Genomic DNA, 18,829 nt, shown 5'->3' on the forward strand with positions numbered 1-18,829 from the left:
TCAATGTACTAGAAAGTATGTCGCTAAGTGTAGACAGCTGGGCTAGTTGGTTGTTTGCATTATAATGGAACATGTTACCAGCGCAAGAGACAAGGACAAAGGGAAAAGACAACACGAATGCCGGTTTCTAAGAGGTTGACAAGGATCGTGGAAGGAATCACACACGAAAAAGAAGTTGTAACGGGGCTCAATGTACTAGAAAGTAAGTCGCTAAGGGTAGACAGCTGGGCTAGTTGGTTGTTTGCATTATTATGGAACATGGTACTAGCGCAAGAGACAAGGACAAAGGGAAAAGACAACACGAACGCCGGTTTCTAAGAGATTGACAAGGGTTGTGGAATGATTCACACACAAAAAGAAGGTGTAACGGGGCTCAATGTACTAGAAAGTATGTCGCTAAGTGTAGACAGCTGGGCTAGTTGGTTGTTTGCATAATTATGGAACATGGTACCAGTGCTAGAGACATGGACAAAAAGAGAAGACAACAAAAAACGCCGGTTTCCAAGAGGTTGACAAGGGTCGTGGAAGGATTCACACAAAAAAGAAGGTGTAACGGGGCTCAATGTACTAGAAAGTATGTCGCTAAGTGTAGACAGCTGGGCTAGTTGGTTGTTTGTATAATTATGGAACATGGTACCAGTGCTAGAGACACGGACAAAAAGAGAAGACAACACAAAGGCCGGTTTCTAAGAGGTTGACAAGGGTCGTGGAAGGATTTACACACAAAAAAGGTGTAACGGGGCTCAATGTGCTAGAAAATATGTCGCTAAGCGTAGACAGTTGGGCTAGTTGGTTGTTTGCATTATTATGGAATATGGCACCAGCGCAAGAGACAAGGACAAAGGAAGAAGACAACACGAACGCCAGTTTCTAAGAGGTTGACAAGGATCGTGGAAGGAATCACACACAAAAAAGAAGGTGTAACGGGGCTCAATGTACTAGAAAGGATGTCGCTAAGGGTAGACAGCTGGGCTAGTTGGTTGTTTGCATAATTATGGAACATGTACCAGTGCTAGAGACATGGACAAAAAGAGAAGACAACACAAACGCCGGTTTCTAAGAGGTTGACAAGGGTCGTGGAAGGATTCACGCAAAACAACGGTGTAACGGGGCTCAATGTACTAGAAAGTATGTCGCTAAGGGTAGACAGCTGGGCTAGTTGGTTGTTTGCATTATTATGGAACATGGTACCAGCGCTAGCGACAAGGACAAAGGGAGAAGACAACACGAATGCCGGTTACTAATAGGTTGTCAAGGATCGTGGGAGGAATCACACACGAAAAAGAAGGTGCAACGGGGCTCGAGAAAGTATGTCGCTAAGGGTAGACAGCTGGGCTAGTTGGTTGTTTGCATTATTATGGAACATGGTACTAGCGCAAGAGACAAGGACAAAAGGATAAGACAACACGAACGCCGGTTTCTAAGAGGTTGACAAGGGTTGTGGAAGGATTCACACACAAAAAAGAAGGTGTAACGGGGCTCAATGTACTAGAAAGTATGTCGCTAAGTGTAGACAGCTGGGCTAGTTGGTTGTTTGCATAATTATGGAACGTGGTGCCAGTGCTAGAGACACGGACAAAAAGAAAAGACAACACAAACGCCGGTTTCTAAGAGGTTGACAAGGGTCGTGGAAGAATTCACGCACAAAAAAGGTGTAACGGGGCTCAATGTACTAGAAAGTATGTCGCTAAGGGTAGACAGCTGGGCTAGTTGGTTTTTTGCATTATTATGGAATATGGCCCCAGCGCAAGAGACAAGGACAAAGGAAGAAGACAACACGAACGCCAGTTTCTAAGAGGTTGACTAGGATCTTGGAAGGAATCACACACGAAAAAGAAGGTGTAACGGGGCTCAAGAAAGTATGTCGCTAAGGGTAGATAGCTGGGCTAGTTGGTTGTTTGCATTATTATGGAACATGGTACTAGCGCAAGAGACAAGGACAAAGGGATAAGACAACACAAACGCCGGTTTCTAAGAGGTTGACAAGGGTCGTGGAAGAATTCAGGCACAAAAAAGGTGTAACGGGGCTCAATGTACTAGAAAGTATGACTCTAAGGGTAGACAGCTGGGCTAGTTGGTTGTTTGCATTATTATGGAATATGGCCCCAGCGCAAGAGACAAGGACAAAGGCAGAAGACAACACGAACGCCAGTTTCTAAGAGGTTGACTAGGATCGTGGAAGGAATCACACACGAAAAAGAAGGTGTAACGGGGCTCAGTGTACTAGAAAGTATGTCGCTAAGGGTAGACAGCTGGGCTAGTTGGTTGTTTGCATTATTATGGGACATGGTACAAGCGCAAGAGACAAGGACAAAGGGAGAAGACAACACGAACGCCGGTTTCTAAGAGGTTGACAAGGGTCGTGGAAGGATTCACACACAAAAAAGAAGGATTAACGGGGCTCTGTGTACTAGAAAGTATGTCGCTAAGGGTAGCCAGCTGGGCTAGTTGGCTGTTTGCATATTATGGAATATGGCCCCAGCGCAAGAGACAAGGACAAAGGAAGAAGACAACACGAACGCCAGTTTCTAGGAGGTTGACTAGGATCGTGGAAGGAATCACACACGAAAAAGAAGGTGTAACGGGGCTCAGTGTACTAGAAAGTATGTCGCTAAGGGTAGACAGCTGGGCTAGTTGGTTGTGTGCATTATTATGGAACATGGTACCAGTGCTAGAGACACGGACAAAAATAGAAGACAACACAAACGCCGGTTTCTAAGAGGTTGACAATGGTTCTTGGAAGGATTCACACACAAAAAAGGTGTAACGGGGCTCAATGTACTAGAAAGTATGTCGCTAAGGGTAGACAGCTGGTCTAGTTGGTTGGTTGCCTTATTATAGAACATGGTACCAGCGCTAGAGACAAGGACAAAGGGAGAAGACAACACGAATGCCGGTTTCTAAGAGGTTGACAAGCATCGTGGAAGAAATCACACACGAAAAAGAAGGTGTAACGGGGCTCAATGTGCTAGAAAGATTGTCGCTAAGGGTAGACAGCTGGGCTTGTTGGTTGTTTGCATTATTATGGGACATGGTGCAAGCGCAAGAGACAAGGACAAAGGGAGAAGACCACACGAACGCCGGTTTCTAAGAGGTTGACAAGGGTCGTGGAAGGATTCACACACAAAAAAGAAGGTGTAACGGGGCTCAATGTACTAGAAAGTATGTCGCTAAGTGTAGACAGCTGGGCTAGTTGGTTGTTTGCATTATAATGGAACATGTTACTAGCGCAAGAGACAAGGACAAAGGGAAAAGACAACACGAATGCCGGTTTCTAAGAGGTTGACAAGGATCGTGGAAGGAATCACACACGAAAAAGAAGTTGTAACGGGGCTCAATGTACTAGAAAGTAAGTCGCTAAGGGTAGACAGCTGGGCTAGTTGGTTGTTTGCATTATTATGGAACATGGTACTAGCGCAAGAGACAAGGACAAAAAGAGAAGACAACACAAAGGCCGGTTTCTAAGAGGTTGACAAGGGTCGTGGAAGGATTCACACACAAAAAAGGTGTAACGGGGCTCAATGTACTAGAAAATATGTTGCTAAGCGTAGACAGTTGGGCTAGTTGGTTGTTTGCATTATTATGGAATATGGCACCAGCGCAAGAGACAAGGACAAAGGAAGAAGACAACACGAACGCCAGTTTCTAAGAGGTTGACAAGGATCGTGGAAGGAATCACACACAAAAAAGAAGGTGTAACGGGGCTCAATGTACTAGAAAGGATGTCGCTAAGGGTAGACAGCTGGGCTAGTTGGTTGTTTGCATAATTATGGAACATGGTACCAGTGCTAGAGACATGGACAAAAAGAGAAGACAACACAAACGCCGGTTTCTAAGAGGTTGACAAGGGTCGTGGAAGGATTCACGCACAACAACGGTGTAACGGGGCTCAATGTACTAGAAAGTATGTCGCTAAGGGTAGACAGCTGGGCTAGTTGGTTGTTTGCATTATTATGGAACATGGTACCAGCGCTAGCGACAAGGACAAAGGGAGAAGACAACACGAATGCCGGTTTCTAATAGGTTGTCAAGGATCGTGGGAGGAATCACACACGAAAAAGAAGGTGCAACGGGGCTCAAGAAAGTATGTCGCTAAGGGTAGACAGCTGGGCTAGTTGGTTGTTTGCATTATTATGGAACATGGTACTAGCGCAAGAGACAAGGACAAAGGGATAAGACAACACGAACGCCGGTTTCTAAGAGGTTGACAAGGGTTGTGGAAGGATTCACACACAAAAAAGAAGGTGTAACGGGGCTCAATGTACTAGAAAGTATGTCGCTAAGTGTAGACAGCTGGGCTAGTTGGTTGTTTGCATAATTATGGAACATGGTACCAGTATTAGAGACACGGACAAAAAGAAAAGACAACACAAACGCCGGTTTCTAAGAGGTTGACAAGGGTCGTGGAAGAATTCACGCACAAAAAAGGTGTAACGGGGCTCAATGTACTAGAAAGTATGTCGCTAAGGGTAGACAGCTGGGCTAGTTGGTTTTTTGCATTATTATGGAATATGGCCCCAGCGCAAGAGACAAGGACAAAGGAAGAAGACAACACGAACGCCAGTTTCTAAGAGGTTGACTAGGATCTTGGAAGGAATCACACACGAAAAAGAAGGTGTAACGGGGCTCAGTGTACTAGAAAGTATGTCGCTAAGGGTAGACAGCTGGGCTAGTTGGTTGTTTGCATTATTATGGGACATGGTACCAGCGCTAGCGACAAGGACAAAGGGAGAAGACAACACGAATGCCGGTTTCTAATAGGTTGTCAAGGATCGTGGGAGGAATCACACACGAAAAAGAAGGTGCAACGGGGCTCAAGAAAGTATGTCGCTAAGGGTAGACAGCTGGGCTAGTTGCTTGTTTGCATTATTATGGAACATGGTACTAGCGCAAGAGACAAGGACAAAGGGATAAGACAACACGAACGCCGGTTTCTAAGAGGTTGACAAGGGTTGTGGAAGGATTCACACACAAAAAAGAAGATGTAACGGGGCTCAATGTACTAGAAAGTATGTCGCTAAGTGTAGACAGCTGGGCTAGTTGGTTGTTTGCATAATTATGGAACGTGGTACCAGTGCTAGAGACACGGACAAAAAGAGAAGACAACACAAAGGCCGGTTTCTAAGAGGTTGACAAGGGTCGTGGAAGTATTCACACACAAAAAAGGTGTAACGGGGCTCAATGTACTAGAAAATATGTCGCTAAGCGTAGACAGTTGGGCTAGTTGGTTGTTTGCATTATTATGGAGTATGGCACCAGCGCAAGAGACAAGGACAAAGGAAGAAGACAACACGAACGCCAGTTTCTAAGAGGTTGACTAGGATCGTGGAAGGAATCACACACAAAAAAGAAGGTGCAACGGGGCTCAAGAAAGTATGTCGCTAAGGGTAGACAGCTGGGCTAGTTGGTTGTTTGCATTATTATGGAACATGGTACCAGCGCTAGCGACAAGGACAAAGGGAGAAGACAACACGAATGCCGGTTTCTAATAGGTTGTCAAGGATCGTGGGAGGAATCACACACGAAAAAGAAGGTGCAACGGGGCTCAAGAAAGTATGTCGCTAAGGGTAGACAGCTGGGCTAGTTGCTTGTTTGCATTATTATGGAACATGGTACTAGCGCAAGAGACAAGGACAAAGGGATAAGACAACACGAACGCCGGTTTCTAAGAGGTTGACAAGGGTTGTGGAAGGATTCACACACAAAAAAGAAGATGTAACGGGGCTCAATGTACTAGAAAGTATGTCGCTAAGTGTAGACAGCTGGGCTAGTTGGTTGTTTGCATAATTATGGAACATGGTACCAGTGCTAGAGACACGGACAAAAAGAAAAGACAACACAAACGCCGGTTTCTAAGAGGTTGACAAGGGTCGTGGAAGAATTCACGCACAAAAAAGGTGTAACGGGGCTCAATGTACTAGAAAGTATGTCGCTAAGGGTAGACAGCTGGGCTAGTTGGTTTTTTGCATTATTATGGAATATGGCCCCAGCGCAAGAGACATGGACAAAGGGAAAAGACAACACGAACGCCGGTTTCTAAGAGATTGACAAGGGTTGTGGAAGGATTCACACACAAAAAGAAGGTGTAACGGGGCTCAATGTACTAGAAAGTATGTCGCTAAGTGTAGACAGCTGGGCTAGTTGGTTGTTTGCATTATTATGGAACATGGCACCAGTGCAAGAGAAAAGGAAAAAGGGAGAAGACAACACGAATGCCGGTTTCTAAGATGTTGACAAGGGTCGTGGAAGAATTCACACACAAAAAAGAATGTGTAACGGGGCTCAATGTACTAGAAAGTATGTCGCTAAGGGTAGACAGCTGGGCTAGTTGGTTGTTTGCATTATTATGGAACATGGTACCAGCGCTAGCGACAAGGACAAAGGGAGAAGACAACACGAATGCTGGTTTCTAATAGGTTGTCAAGGATCGTGGGAGGAATCACACACGAAAAAGAAGGTGCAACGGGGCTCAAGAAAGTATGTCGCTAAGGGTAGACAGCTGGGCTTGTTGGTTGTTTGCATTATTATGGGACATGGTGCAAGCGCAAGAGACAAGGACAAAGGGAGAAGACCACACAAACGCCGGTTTCTAAGAGGTTGACAAGGGTCGTGGAAGGATTCACACACAAAAAAGAAGGTGTAACGGGGCTCAATGTACTAGAAAGTATGTCGCTAAGTGTAGACAGCTGGGCTAGTTGGTTTTTTGCATTATAATGGAACATGTTACTAGCGCAAGAGACAAGGACAAATGGAAAAGACAACACGAATGCCGGTTTCTAAGAGGTTGACAAGGGTCGTGGAAGAATTCACACACAAAAAAGAATGTGTAACGGGGCTCAATGTACTAGAAAGTATGTCGCTAAGGGTAGACAGCTGGGCTAGTTGGTTGTTTGCATTATTATGGAACATGGTACCAGCGCTAGCGACAAGGACAAAGGGAGAAGACAACACGAATGCCGGTTTCTAATAGGTTGTCAAGGATGGTGGGAGGAATCACACACGAAAAAGAAGGTGTAACGGGGCTCAAGAAAGTATGTCGCTAAGGGTAGATAGCTGGGCTAGTTGGTTGTTTGCATTATTATGGAACATGGTACTAGCGCAAGAGACAAGGACAAAGGGATAAGACAACACAAACGCCGGTTTCTAAGAGGTTGACAAGGGTCGTGGAAGAATTCAGGCACAAAAAAGGTGTAACGGGGCTCAATGTACTAGAAAGTATGACTCTAAGGGTAGACAGCTGGGCTAGTTGGTTGTTTGCATTATTATGGAATATGGCCCCAGCGCAAGAGACAAGGACAAAGGAAGAAGACAACACGAACGCCAGTTTCTAAGAGGTTGACTAGGATCGTGGAAGGAATCACACACGAAAAAGAAGGTGTAACGGGGCTCAGTGTACTAGAAAGTATGTCGCTAAGGGTAGACAGCTGGGCTAGTTGGTTGTTTGCATTATTATGGGACATGGTACAAGCGCAAGAGACAAGGACAAAGGGAGAAGACAACACGAACGCCGGTTTCTAAGAGGTTGACAAGGGTCGTGGAAGGATTCACACACAAAAAAAAGGATTAACGGGGCTCTGTGTACTAGAAAGTACGTCGCTAAGGGTAGCCAGCTGGGCTAGTTGGCTGTTTGCATTATTATGAAATATGGCCCCAGCGCAAGAGACAAGGACAAAGGAAGAAGACAACACGAACGCCAGTTTCTAGGAGGTTGACTAGGATCGTGGAAGGAATCACACACGAAAAAGAAGGTGTAACGGGGCTCAGTGTACTAGAAAGTATGTCGCTAAGGGTAGACAGCTGGGCTAGTTGGTTGTGTGCATTATTATGGAACATGGTACCAGTGCTAGAGACACGGACAAAAATAGAAGACAACACAAACGCCGGTTTCTAAGAGGTTGACAATGGTTCTTGGAAGGATTCACACACAAAAAAGGTGTAACGGGGCTCAATGTACTAGAAAGTATGTCGCTAAGGGTAGACGGCTGGTCTAGTTGGTTGGTTGCCTTATTATAGAACATGGTACCAGCGCTAGAGACAAGGACAAAGGGAGAAGACAACACGAATGCCGGTTTCTAAGAGGTTGACAAGCATCGTGGAAGGAATCACACACGAAAAAGAAGGTGTAACGGGGCTCAATGTGCTAGAAAGATTGTCTCTAAGGGTAGACAGCTGGGCTTGTTGGTTGTTTGCATTATTATGGGACATGGTGGAAGCGCAAGAGACAAGGACAAAGGGAGAAGACCACACGAACGCCGGTTTCTAAGAGGTTGACAAGGGTCGTGGAAGGATTCACACACAAAAAAGAAGGTGTAACGGGGCTCAATGTACTAGAAAGTATGTCGCTAAGTGTAGACAGCTGGGCTAGTTGGTTGTTTGCATTATAATGGAACATGTTACTAGCGCAAGAGACAAGGACAAAGGGAAAAGACAACACGAATGCCGGTTTCTAAGAGGTTGACAAGGATCGTGGAAGGAATCACACACGAAAAAGAAGTTGTAACGGGGCTCAATGTACTAGAAAGTAAGTCGCTAAGGGTAGACAGCTGGGCTAGTTGGTTGTTTGCATTATTATGGAACATGGTACTAGCGCAAGAGACAAGGACAAAGGGAAAAGACAACACGAACGCCGGTTTCTAAGAGATTGACAAGGGTTGTGGAATGATTCACACACAAAAAGAAGGTGTAACGGGGCTCAATGTACTAGAAAGTATGTCGCTAAGTGTAGACAGCTGGGCTAGTTGGTTGTTTGCATAATTATGGAACATGGTACCAGTGCTAGAGACATGGACAAAAAGAGAAGACAACAAAAAACGCCGGTTTCCAAGAGGTTGACAAGGGTCGTGGAAGGATTCACACAAAAAAGAAGGTGTAACGGGGCTCAATGTACTAGAAAGTATGTCGCTAAGTGTAGACAGCTGGGCTAGTTGGTTGTTTGTATAATTATGGAACATGGTACCAGTGCTAGAGACACGGACAAAAAGAGAAGACAACACAAAGGCCGGTTTCTAAGAGGTTGACAAGGGTCGTGGAAGGATTTACACACAAAAAAGGTGTAACGGGGCTCAATGTACTATAAAATATGTCGCTAAGCGTAGACAGTTGGGCTAGTTCGTTGTTTGCATTATTATGGAATATGGCACCAGCGCAAGAGACAAGGACAAAGGAAGAAGACAACACGAACGCCAGTTTCTAAGAGGTTGACAAGGATCGTGGAAGGAATCACACACAAAAAAGAAGGTGTAACGGGGCTCAATGTACTAGAAAGGATGTCGCTAAGGGTAGACAGCTGGGCTAGTTGGTTGTTTGCATAATTATGGAACATGTACCAGTGCTAGAGACATGGACAAAAAGAGAAGACAACACAAACGCCGGTTTCTAAGAGGTTGACAAGGGTCGTGGAAGGATTCACGCAAAACAACGGTGTAACGGGGCTCAATGTACTAGAAAGTATGTCGCTAAGGGTAGACAGCTGGGCTAGTTGGTTGTTTGCATTATTATGGAACATGGTACCAGCGCTAGCGACAAGGACAAAGGGAGAAGACAACACGAATGCCGGTTACTAATAGGTTGTCAAGGATCGTGGGAGGAATCACACACGAAAAAGAAGGTGCAACGGGGCTCGAGAAAGTATGTCGCTAAGGGTAGACAGCTGGGCTAGTTGGTTGTTTGCATTATTATGGAACATGGTACTAGCGCAAGAGACAAGGACAAAAGGATAAGACAACACGAACGCCGGTTTCTAAGAGGTTGACAAGGGTTGTGGAAGGATTCACACACAAAAAAGAAGGTGTAACGGGGCTCAATGTACTAGAAAGTATGTCGCTAAGTGTAGACAGCTGGGCTAGTTGGTTGTTTGCATAATTATGGAACGTGGTGCCAGTGCTAGAGACACGGACAAAAAGAAAAGACAACACAAACGCCGGTTTCTAAGAGGTTGACAAGGGTCGTGGAAGAATTCACGCACAAAAAAGGTGTAACGGGGCTCAATGTACTAGAAAGTATGTCGCTAAGGGTAGACAGCTGGGCTAGTTGGTTTTTTGCATTATTATGGAATATGGCCCCAGCGCAAGAGACAAGGACAAAGGAAGAAGACAACACGAACGCCAGTTTCTAAGAGGTTGACTAGGATCTTGGAAGGAATCACACACGAAAAAGAAGGTGTAACGGGGCTCAAGAAAGTATGTCGCTAAGGGTAGATAGCTGGGCTAGTTGGTTGTTTGCATTATTATGGAACATGGTACTAGCGCAAGAGACAAGGACAAAGGGATAAGACAACACAAACGCCGGTTTCTAAGAGGTTGACAAGGGTCGTGGAAGAATTCAGGCACAAAAAAGGTGTAACGGGGCTCAATGTACTAGAAAGTATGACTCTAAGGGTAGACAGCTGGGCTAGTTGGTTGTTTGCATTATTATGGAATATGGCCCCAGCGCAAGAGACAAGGACAAAGGCAGAAGACAACACGAACGCCAGTTTCTAAGAGGTTGACTAGGATCGTGGAAGGAATCACACACGAAAAAGAAGGTGTAACGGGGCTCAGTGTACTAGAAAGTATGTCGCTAAGGGTAGACAGCTGGGCTAGTTGGTTGTTTGCATTATTATGGGACATGGTACAAGCGCAAGAGACAAGGACAAAGGGAGAAGACAACACGAACGCCGGTTTCTAAGAGGTTGACAAGGGTCGTGGAAGGATTCACACACAAAAAAGAAGGATTAACGGGGCTCTGTGTACTAGAAAGTATGTCGCTAAGGGTAGCCAGCTGGGCTAGTTGGCTGTTTGCATATTATGGAATATGGCCCCAGCGCAAGAGACAAGGACAAAGGAAGAAGACAACACGAACGCCAGTTTCTAGGAGGTTGACTAGGATCGTGGAAGGAATCACACACGAAAAAGAAGGTGTAACGGGGCTCAGTGTACTAGAAAGTATGTCGCTAAGGGTAGACAGCTGGGCTAGTTGGTTGTGTGCATTATTATGGAACATGGTACCAGTGCTAGAGACACGAACAAAAATAGAAGACAACACAAACGCCGGTTTCTAAGAGGTTGACAATGGTTCTTGGAAGGATTCACACACAAAAAAGGTGTAACGGGGCTCAATGTACTAGAAAGTATGTCGCTAAGGGTAGACAGCTGGTCTAGTTGGTTGGTTGCCTTATTATAGAACATGGTACCAGCGCTAGAGACAAGGACAAAGGGAGAAGACAACACGAATGCCGGTTTCTAAGAGGTTGACAAGCATCGTGGAAGGAATCACACACGAAAAAGAAGGTGTAACGGGGCTCAATGTGCTAGAAAGATTGTCGCTAAGGGTAGACAGCTGGGCTTGTTGGTTGTTTGCATTATTATGGGACATGGTGCAAGCGCAAGAGACAAGGACAAAGGGAGAAGACCACACGAACGCCGGTTTCTAAGAAGTTGACAAGGGTCGTGGAAGGATTCACACACAAAAAAGAAGGTGTAACGGGGCTCAATGTACTAGAAAGTATGTCGCTAAGTGTAGACAGCTGGGCTAGTTGGTTGTTTGCATTATAATGGAACATGTTACTAGCGCAAGAGACAAGGACAAAGGGAAAAGACAACACGAATGCCGGTTTCTAAGAGGTTGACAAGGATCGTGGAAGGAATCACACACGAAAAAGAAGTTGTAACGGGGCTCAATGTACTAGAAAGTAAGTCGCTAAGGGTAGACAGCTGGGCTAGTTGGTTGTTTGCATTATTATGGAACATGGTACTAGCGCAAGAGACAAGGACAAAAAGAGAAGACAACACAAAGGCCGGTTTCTAAGAGGTTGACAAGGGTCGTGGAAGGATTCACACACAAAAAAGGTGTAACGGGGCTCAATGTACTAGAAAATATGTCGCTAAGCGTAGACAGTTGGGCTAGTTGGTTGTTTGCATTATTATGGAATATGGCACCAGCGCAAGAGACAAGGACAAAGGAAGAAGACAACACGAACGCCAGTTTCTAAGAGGTTGACAAGGATCGTGGAAGGAATCACACACAAAAAAGAAGGTGTAACGGGGCTCAATGTACTAGAAAGGATGTCGCTAAGGGTAGACAGCTGGGCTAGTTGGTTGTTTGCATAATTATGGAACATGGTACCAGTGCTAGAGACATGGACAAAAAGAGAAGACAACACAAACGCCGGTTTCTAAGAGGTTGACAAGGGTCGTGGAAGGATTCACGCACAACAACGGTGTAACGGGGCTCAATGTACTAGAAAGTATGTCGCTAAGGGTAGACAGCTGGGCTAGTTGGTTGTTTGCATTATTATGGAACATGGTACCAGCGCTAGCGACAAGGACAAAGGGAGAAGACAACACGAATGCCGGTTTCTAATAGGTTGTCAAGGATCGTGGGAGGAATCACACACGAAAAAGAAGGTGCAACGGGGCTCAAGAAAGTATGTCGCTAAGGGTAGACAGCTGGGCTAGTTGGTTGTTTGCATTATTATGGAACATGGTACTAGCGCAAGAGACAAGGACAAAGGGATAAGACAACACGAACGCCGGTTTCTAAGAGGTTGACAAGGGTTGTGGAAGGATTCACACACAAAAAAGAAGGTGTAACGGGGCTCAATGTACTAGAAAGTATGTCGCTAAGTGTAGACAGCTGGGCTAGTTGGTTGTTTGCATAATTATGGAACGTGGTGCCAGTGCTAGAGACACGGACAAAAAGAAAAGACAACACAAACGCCGGTTTCTAAGAGGTTGACAAGGGTCGTGGAAGAATTCACGCACAAAAAAGGTGTAACGGGGCTCAATGTACTAGAAAGTATGTCGCTAAGGGTAGACAGCTGGGCTAGTTGGTTTTTTGCATTATTATGGAATATGGCCCCAGCGCAAGAGACAAGGACAAAGGAAGAAGACAACACGAACGCCAGTTTCTAAGAGGTTGACTAGGATCTTGGAAGGAATCACACACGAAAAAGAAGGTGTAACGGGGCTCAAGAAAGTATGTCGCTAAGGGTAGATAGCTGGGCTAGTTGGTTGTTTGCATTATTATGGAACATGGTACTAGCGCAAGAGACAAGGACAAAGGGATAAGACAACACAAACGCCGGTTTCTAAGAGGTTGACAAGGGTCGTGGAAGAATTCAGGCACAAAAAAGGTGTAACGGGGCTCAATGTACTAGAAAGTATGACTCTAAGGGTAGACAGCTGGGCTAGTTGGTTGTTTGCATTATTATGGAATATGGCCCCAGCGCAAGAGACAAGGACAAAGGCAGAAGACAACACGAACGCCAGTTTCTAAGAGGTTGACTAGGATCGTGGAAGGAATCACACACGAAAAAGAAGGTGTAACGGGGCTCAGTGTACTAGAAAGTATGTCGCTAAGGGTAGACAGCTGGGCTAGTTGGTTGTTTGCATTATTATGGGACATGGTACAAGCGCAAGAGACAAGGACAAAGGGAGAAGACAACACGAACGCCGGTTTCTAAGAGGTTGACAAGGGTCGTGGAAGGATTCACACACAAAAAAGAAGGATTAACGGGGCTCTGTGTACTAGAAAGTATGTCGCTAAGGGTAGCCAGCTGGGCTAGTTGGCTGTTTGCATATTATGGAATATGGCCCCAGCGCAAGAGACAAGGACAAAGGAAGAAGACAACACGAACGCCAGTTTCTAGGAGGTTGACTAGGATCGTGGAAGGAATCACACACGAAAAAGAAGGTGTAACGGGGCTCAGTGTACTAGAAAGTATGTCGCTAAGGGTAGACAGCTGGGCTAGTTGGTTGTGTGCATTATTATGGAACATGGTACCAGTGCTAGAGACACGAACAAAAATAGAAGACAACACAAACGCCGGTTTCTAAGAGGTTGACAATGGTTCTTGGAAGGATTCACACACAAAAAAGGTGTAACGGGGCTCAATGTACTAGAAAGTATGTCGCTAAGGGTAGACAGCTGGTCTAGTTGGTTGGTTGCCTTATTATAGAACATGGTACCAGCGCTAGAGACAAGGACAAAGGGAGAAGACAACACGAATGCCGGTTTCTAAGAGGTTGACAAGCATCGTGGAAGGAATCACACACGAAAAAGAAGGTGTAACGGGGCTCAATGTGCTAGAAAGATTGTCGCTAAGGGTAGACAGCTGGGCTTGTTGGTTGTTTGCATTATTATGGGACATGGTGCAAGCGCAAGAGACAAGGACAAAGGGAGAAGACCACACGAACGCCGGTTTCTAAGAGGTTGACAAGGGTCGTGGAAGGATTCACACACAAAAAAGAAGGTGTAACGGGGCTCAATGTACTAGAAAGTATGTCGCTAAGTGTAGACAGCTGGGCTAGTTGGTTGTTTGCATTATAATGGAACATGTTACTAGCGCAAGAGACAAGGACAAAGGGAAAAGACAACACGAATGCCGGTTTCTAAGAGGTTGACAAGGATCGTGGAAGGAATCACACACGAAAAAGAAGTTGTAACGGGGCTCAATGTACTAGAAAGTAAGTCGCTAAGGGTAGACAGCTGGGCTAGTTGGTTGTTTGCATTATTATGGAACATGGTACTAGCGCAAGAGACAAGGACAAAAAGAGAAGACAACACAAAGGCCGGTTTCTAAGAGGTTGACAAGGGTCGTGGAAGGATTCACACACAAAAAAGGTGTAACGGGGCTCAATGTACTAGAAAATATGTCGCTAAGCGTAGACAGTTGGGCTAGTTGGTTGTTTGCATTATTATGGAATATGGCACCAGCGCAAGAGACAAGGACAAAGGAAGAAGACAACACGAACGCCAGTTTCTAAGAGGTTGACAAGGATCGTGGAAGGAATCACACACAAAAAAGAAGGTGTAACGGGGCTCAATGTACTAGAAAGGATGTCGCTAAGGGTAGACAGCTGGGCTAGTTGGTTGTTTGCATAATTATGGAACATGGTACCAGTGCTAGAGACATGGACAAAAAGAGAAGACAACACAAACGCCGGTTTCTAAGAGGTTGACAAGGGTCGTGGAAGGATTCACGCACAACAACGGTGTAACGGGGCTCAATGTACTAGAAAGTATGTCGCTAAGGGTAGACAGCTGGGCTAGTTGGTTGTTTGCATTATTATGGAACATGGTACCAGCGCTAGCGACAAGGACAAAGGGAGAAGACAACACGAACGCCGGTTTCTAATAGGTTGACTAGGATCTTGGAAGGAATCACACACGAAAAAGAAGGTGTAACGGGGCTCAGTGTACTAGAAAGTATGTCGCTAAGGGTAGACAGCTGGGCTAGTTGGTTGTTTGCATTATTATGGGACATGGTACAAGCGCAAGAGACAAGGACAAAGGGAGAAGACAACACGAACGCCGGTTTCTAAGAGGTTGACAAGGGTCTTGGAAGGATTCACACAAAAAAAAGAAGGATTAACGGGGCTCAGTGTACTAGAAAGTATGTCGCTAAGTGTAGACAGCTGGGCTAGTTGGTTGTTTGCATTAATATGGGACATGGTACAAGCGCAAGAGACAAGGACAAAGGGAGAAGACAACACGAACGCCGGTTTCTAAGAGGTTGACAAGGGTCGTGGAAGGATTCACACACAAAAAAGAAGGATTAACGGGGCTCTGTGTACTAGAAAGTATGTCGCTAAGGGTAGCCAGCTGGGCTAGTTGGCTGTTTGCATTATTATGGAATATGGCCCCAGCGCAAGAGACAAGGACAAAGGAAGAAGACAACACGAACGCCAGTTTCTAGGAGGTTGACTAGGATCGTGGAAGGAATCACACACGAAAAAGAAGGTGTAACGGGGCTCAGTGTACTAGAAAGTATGTCGCTAAGGGTAGACAGCTGGGCTAGTTGGTTGTGTGCATTATTATGGAACATGGTACCAGTGCTAGAGACATGGACAAAAATAGAAGACAACACAAACGCCGGTTTCTAAGAGGTTGACAATGGTTCTTGGAAGGATTCACACACAAAAAAGGTGTAACGGGGCTCAATGTACTAGAAATTATGTCGCTAAGGGTAGACAGCTGGTCTAGTTGGTTGGTTGCCTTATTATAGAACATGGTACCAGCGCTAGAGACAAGGACAAAGGGAGAAGACAACACGAATGCCGGTTTCTAAGAGGTTGACAAGCATCGTGGAAGGAATCACACACGAAAAAGAAGGTGTAACGGGGCTCAATGTGCTAGAAAGATTGTCGCTAAGGGTAGACAGCTGGGCTTGTTGGTTGTTTGCATTATTATGGGACATGGTGCAAGCGCAAGAGACAAGGACAAAGGGAGAAGACCACACGAACGCCGGTTTCTAAGAGGTTGACAAGGGTCGTGGAAGGATTCACACACAAAAAAGAAGGTGTAACGGGGCTCAATGTACTAGAAAGTATGTCGCTAAGTGTAGACAGCTGGGCTAGTTGGTTGTTTGCATTATTATGGAACATGGTACTAGCGCAAGAGACAAGGACAAAGGGAAAAGACAACACGAATGCCGGTTTCTAAGAGGTTGACAAGGATCGTGGAAGGAATCACACACGAAAAAGAAGTTGTAACGGGGCTCAATGTACTAGAAAGTAAGTCGCTAAGGGTAGACAGCTGGGCTAGTTGGTTGTTTGCATTATTATGGAACATGGTACTAGCGCAAGAGACAAGGACAAAGGGAAAAGACAACACGAACGCCGGTTTCTAAGAGATTGACAAGGGTTGTGGAAGGATTCACACACAAAAAGAAGGTGTAACGGGGCTCAATGTACTAGAAAGTATGTCGCTAAGTGTAGACAGCTGGGCTAGTTGGTTGTTTGCATAATTATGGAACATGGTACCAGTGCTAGAGACATGGACAAAAAGAGAAGACAACAAAAAACGCCGGTTTCCAAGAGGTTGACAAGGGTCGTGGAAGGATTCACACAAAAAAGAAGGTGTAACGGGGCTCAATGTACTAGAAGGTATGTCGCTAAGGGTAGACAGCTGGGCTAGTTGGTTGTTTGTATAATTATGGAACATGGTACCAGTGCTAGAGACACGGACAAAAAGAGAAGACAACACAAAGGCCGGTTTCTAAGAGGTTGACAAGGGTCGTGGAAGGATTCACACACAAAAAAGGTGTAACGGGGCTCAATGTACTAGAAAATATGTCGCTAAGCGTAGACAGTTGGGCTAGTTGGTTGTTTGCATTATTATGGAATATGGCACCAGCGCAAGAGACAAGGACAAAGGAAGAAGACAACACGAACGCCAGTTTCTAAGAGGTTGACAAGGATCGTGGAAGGAATCACACACAAAAAAGAAGGTGTAACGGGGCTCAATGTACTAGAAAGGATGTCGCTAAGGGTAGACAGCTGGGCTAGTTGGTTGTTTGCATAATTATGGAACATGGTACCAGTGCTAGAGACATGGACAAAAAGAGAAGACAACACAAACGCCGGTTTCTAAGAGGTTGACAAGGGTCGTGGAAGGATTCACGCACAACAACGATGTAACGGGGCTCAATGTACTAGAAAGTATGTCGCTAAGGGTAGACAGCTGGGCTAGTTGGTTGTTTGCATTATTATGGAACATGGTACCAGCGCTAGCGACAAGGACAAAGGGAGAAGACAACACGAATGCCGGTTTCTAATAGGTTGTCAAGGATCGTGGGAGGAATCACACACGAAAAAGAAGGTGCAACGGGGCTCAAGAAAGTATGTCGCTAAGGGTAGACAGCTGGGCTAGTTGCTTGTTTGCATTATTATGGAACATGGTACTAGCGCAAGAGACAAGGACAAAGGGATAAGACAACACGAACGCCGGTTTCTAAGAGGTTGACAAGGGTTGTGGAAGGATTCACACACAAAAAATAAGATGTAACGGGGCTCAATGTACTAGAAAGTATGTCGCTAAGTGTAGACAGCTGGGCTAGTTGGTTGTTTGCATAATTATGGAACATGGTACCAGTGCTAGAGACACGGACAAAAAGAAAAGACAACACAAACGCCGGTTTCTAAGAGGTTGACAAGGGTCGTGGAAGAATTCACGCACAAAAAAGGTGTAACGGGGCTCAATGTACTAGAAAGTATGTCGCTAAGGGTAGACAGCTGGGCTAGTTGGTTTTTTGCATTATTATGGAATATGGCCCCAGCGCAAGAGACAAGGACAAAGGAAGAAGACAACACGAACGCCAGTTTCTAAGAGGTTGACTAGGATCTTGGAAGGAATCACACACGAAAAAGAAGGTGTAACGGGGCTCAGTGTACTAGAAAGTATGTCGCTAAGGGTAGACAGCTGGGCTAGTTGGTTGTTTGCATTATTATGGGACATGGTACAAGCGCAAGAGACAAGGACAAAGGGAGAAGACAACACGAACGCCGGTTTCTAAGAGGTTGACAAGGGTCTTGGAAGGATTCACACAAAAAAAAGAAGGATTAACGGGGCTCAGTGTACTAGAAAGTATGTCGCTAAGGGTAGACAGCTGGGCTAGTTGGTTGTTTGCATTATTATGGAATATGGCCCCAGCGCAAGAGACAAGGACAAAGGAAGAAGACAACACGAACTCCAGTTTCTAAGAGGTTGACTAGGATCGTGGAAGGAATCACACACGAAAAAGAAGGTGTAACGGGGCTCAGTGTACTAGAAAGTATGTCTCTAAGGGTAGACAGCTGGGCTAGTTGGTTGTGTGCATTATTATGGAACATGGTACCAGTGCTAGATACACGGACAAAAATAGAAGACAACACAAACGCCGGTTTCTAAGAGGTTGACAATGGTTCTTGGAAGGATTCACACACAAAAAAGGTGTAACGGGGCTCAATGTACTAGAAAGTATGTCGCTAAGGGTAGACAGCTGGTCTAATTGGTTGCTTGCATTATTATGGAATATGGCACCAGCGCAAGAGACAAGGACAAAGGAAGAAGACAACACGAACGCCAGTTT

This window comes from Amblyomma americanum, chromosome 4 (assembly GCF_052857255.1).
Source record: "Amblyomma americanum isolate KBUSLIRL-KWMA chromosome 4, ASM5285725v1, whole genome shotgun sequence".
Classification (NCBI taxonomy): domain Eukaryota; kingdom Metazoa; phylum Arthropoda; class Arachnida; order Ixodida; family Ixodidae; genus Amblyomma; species Amblyomma americanum.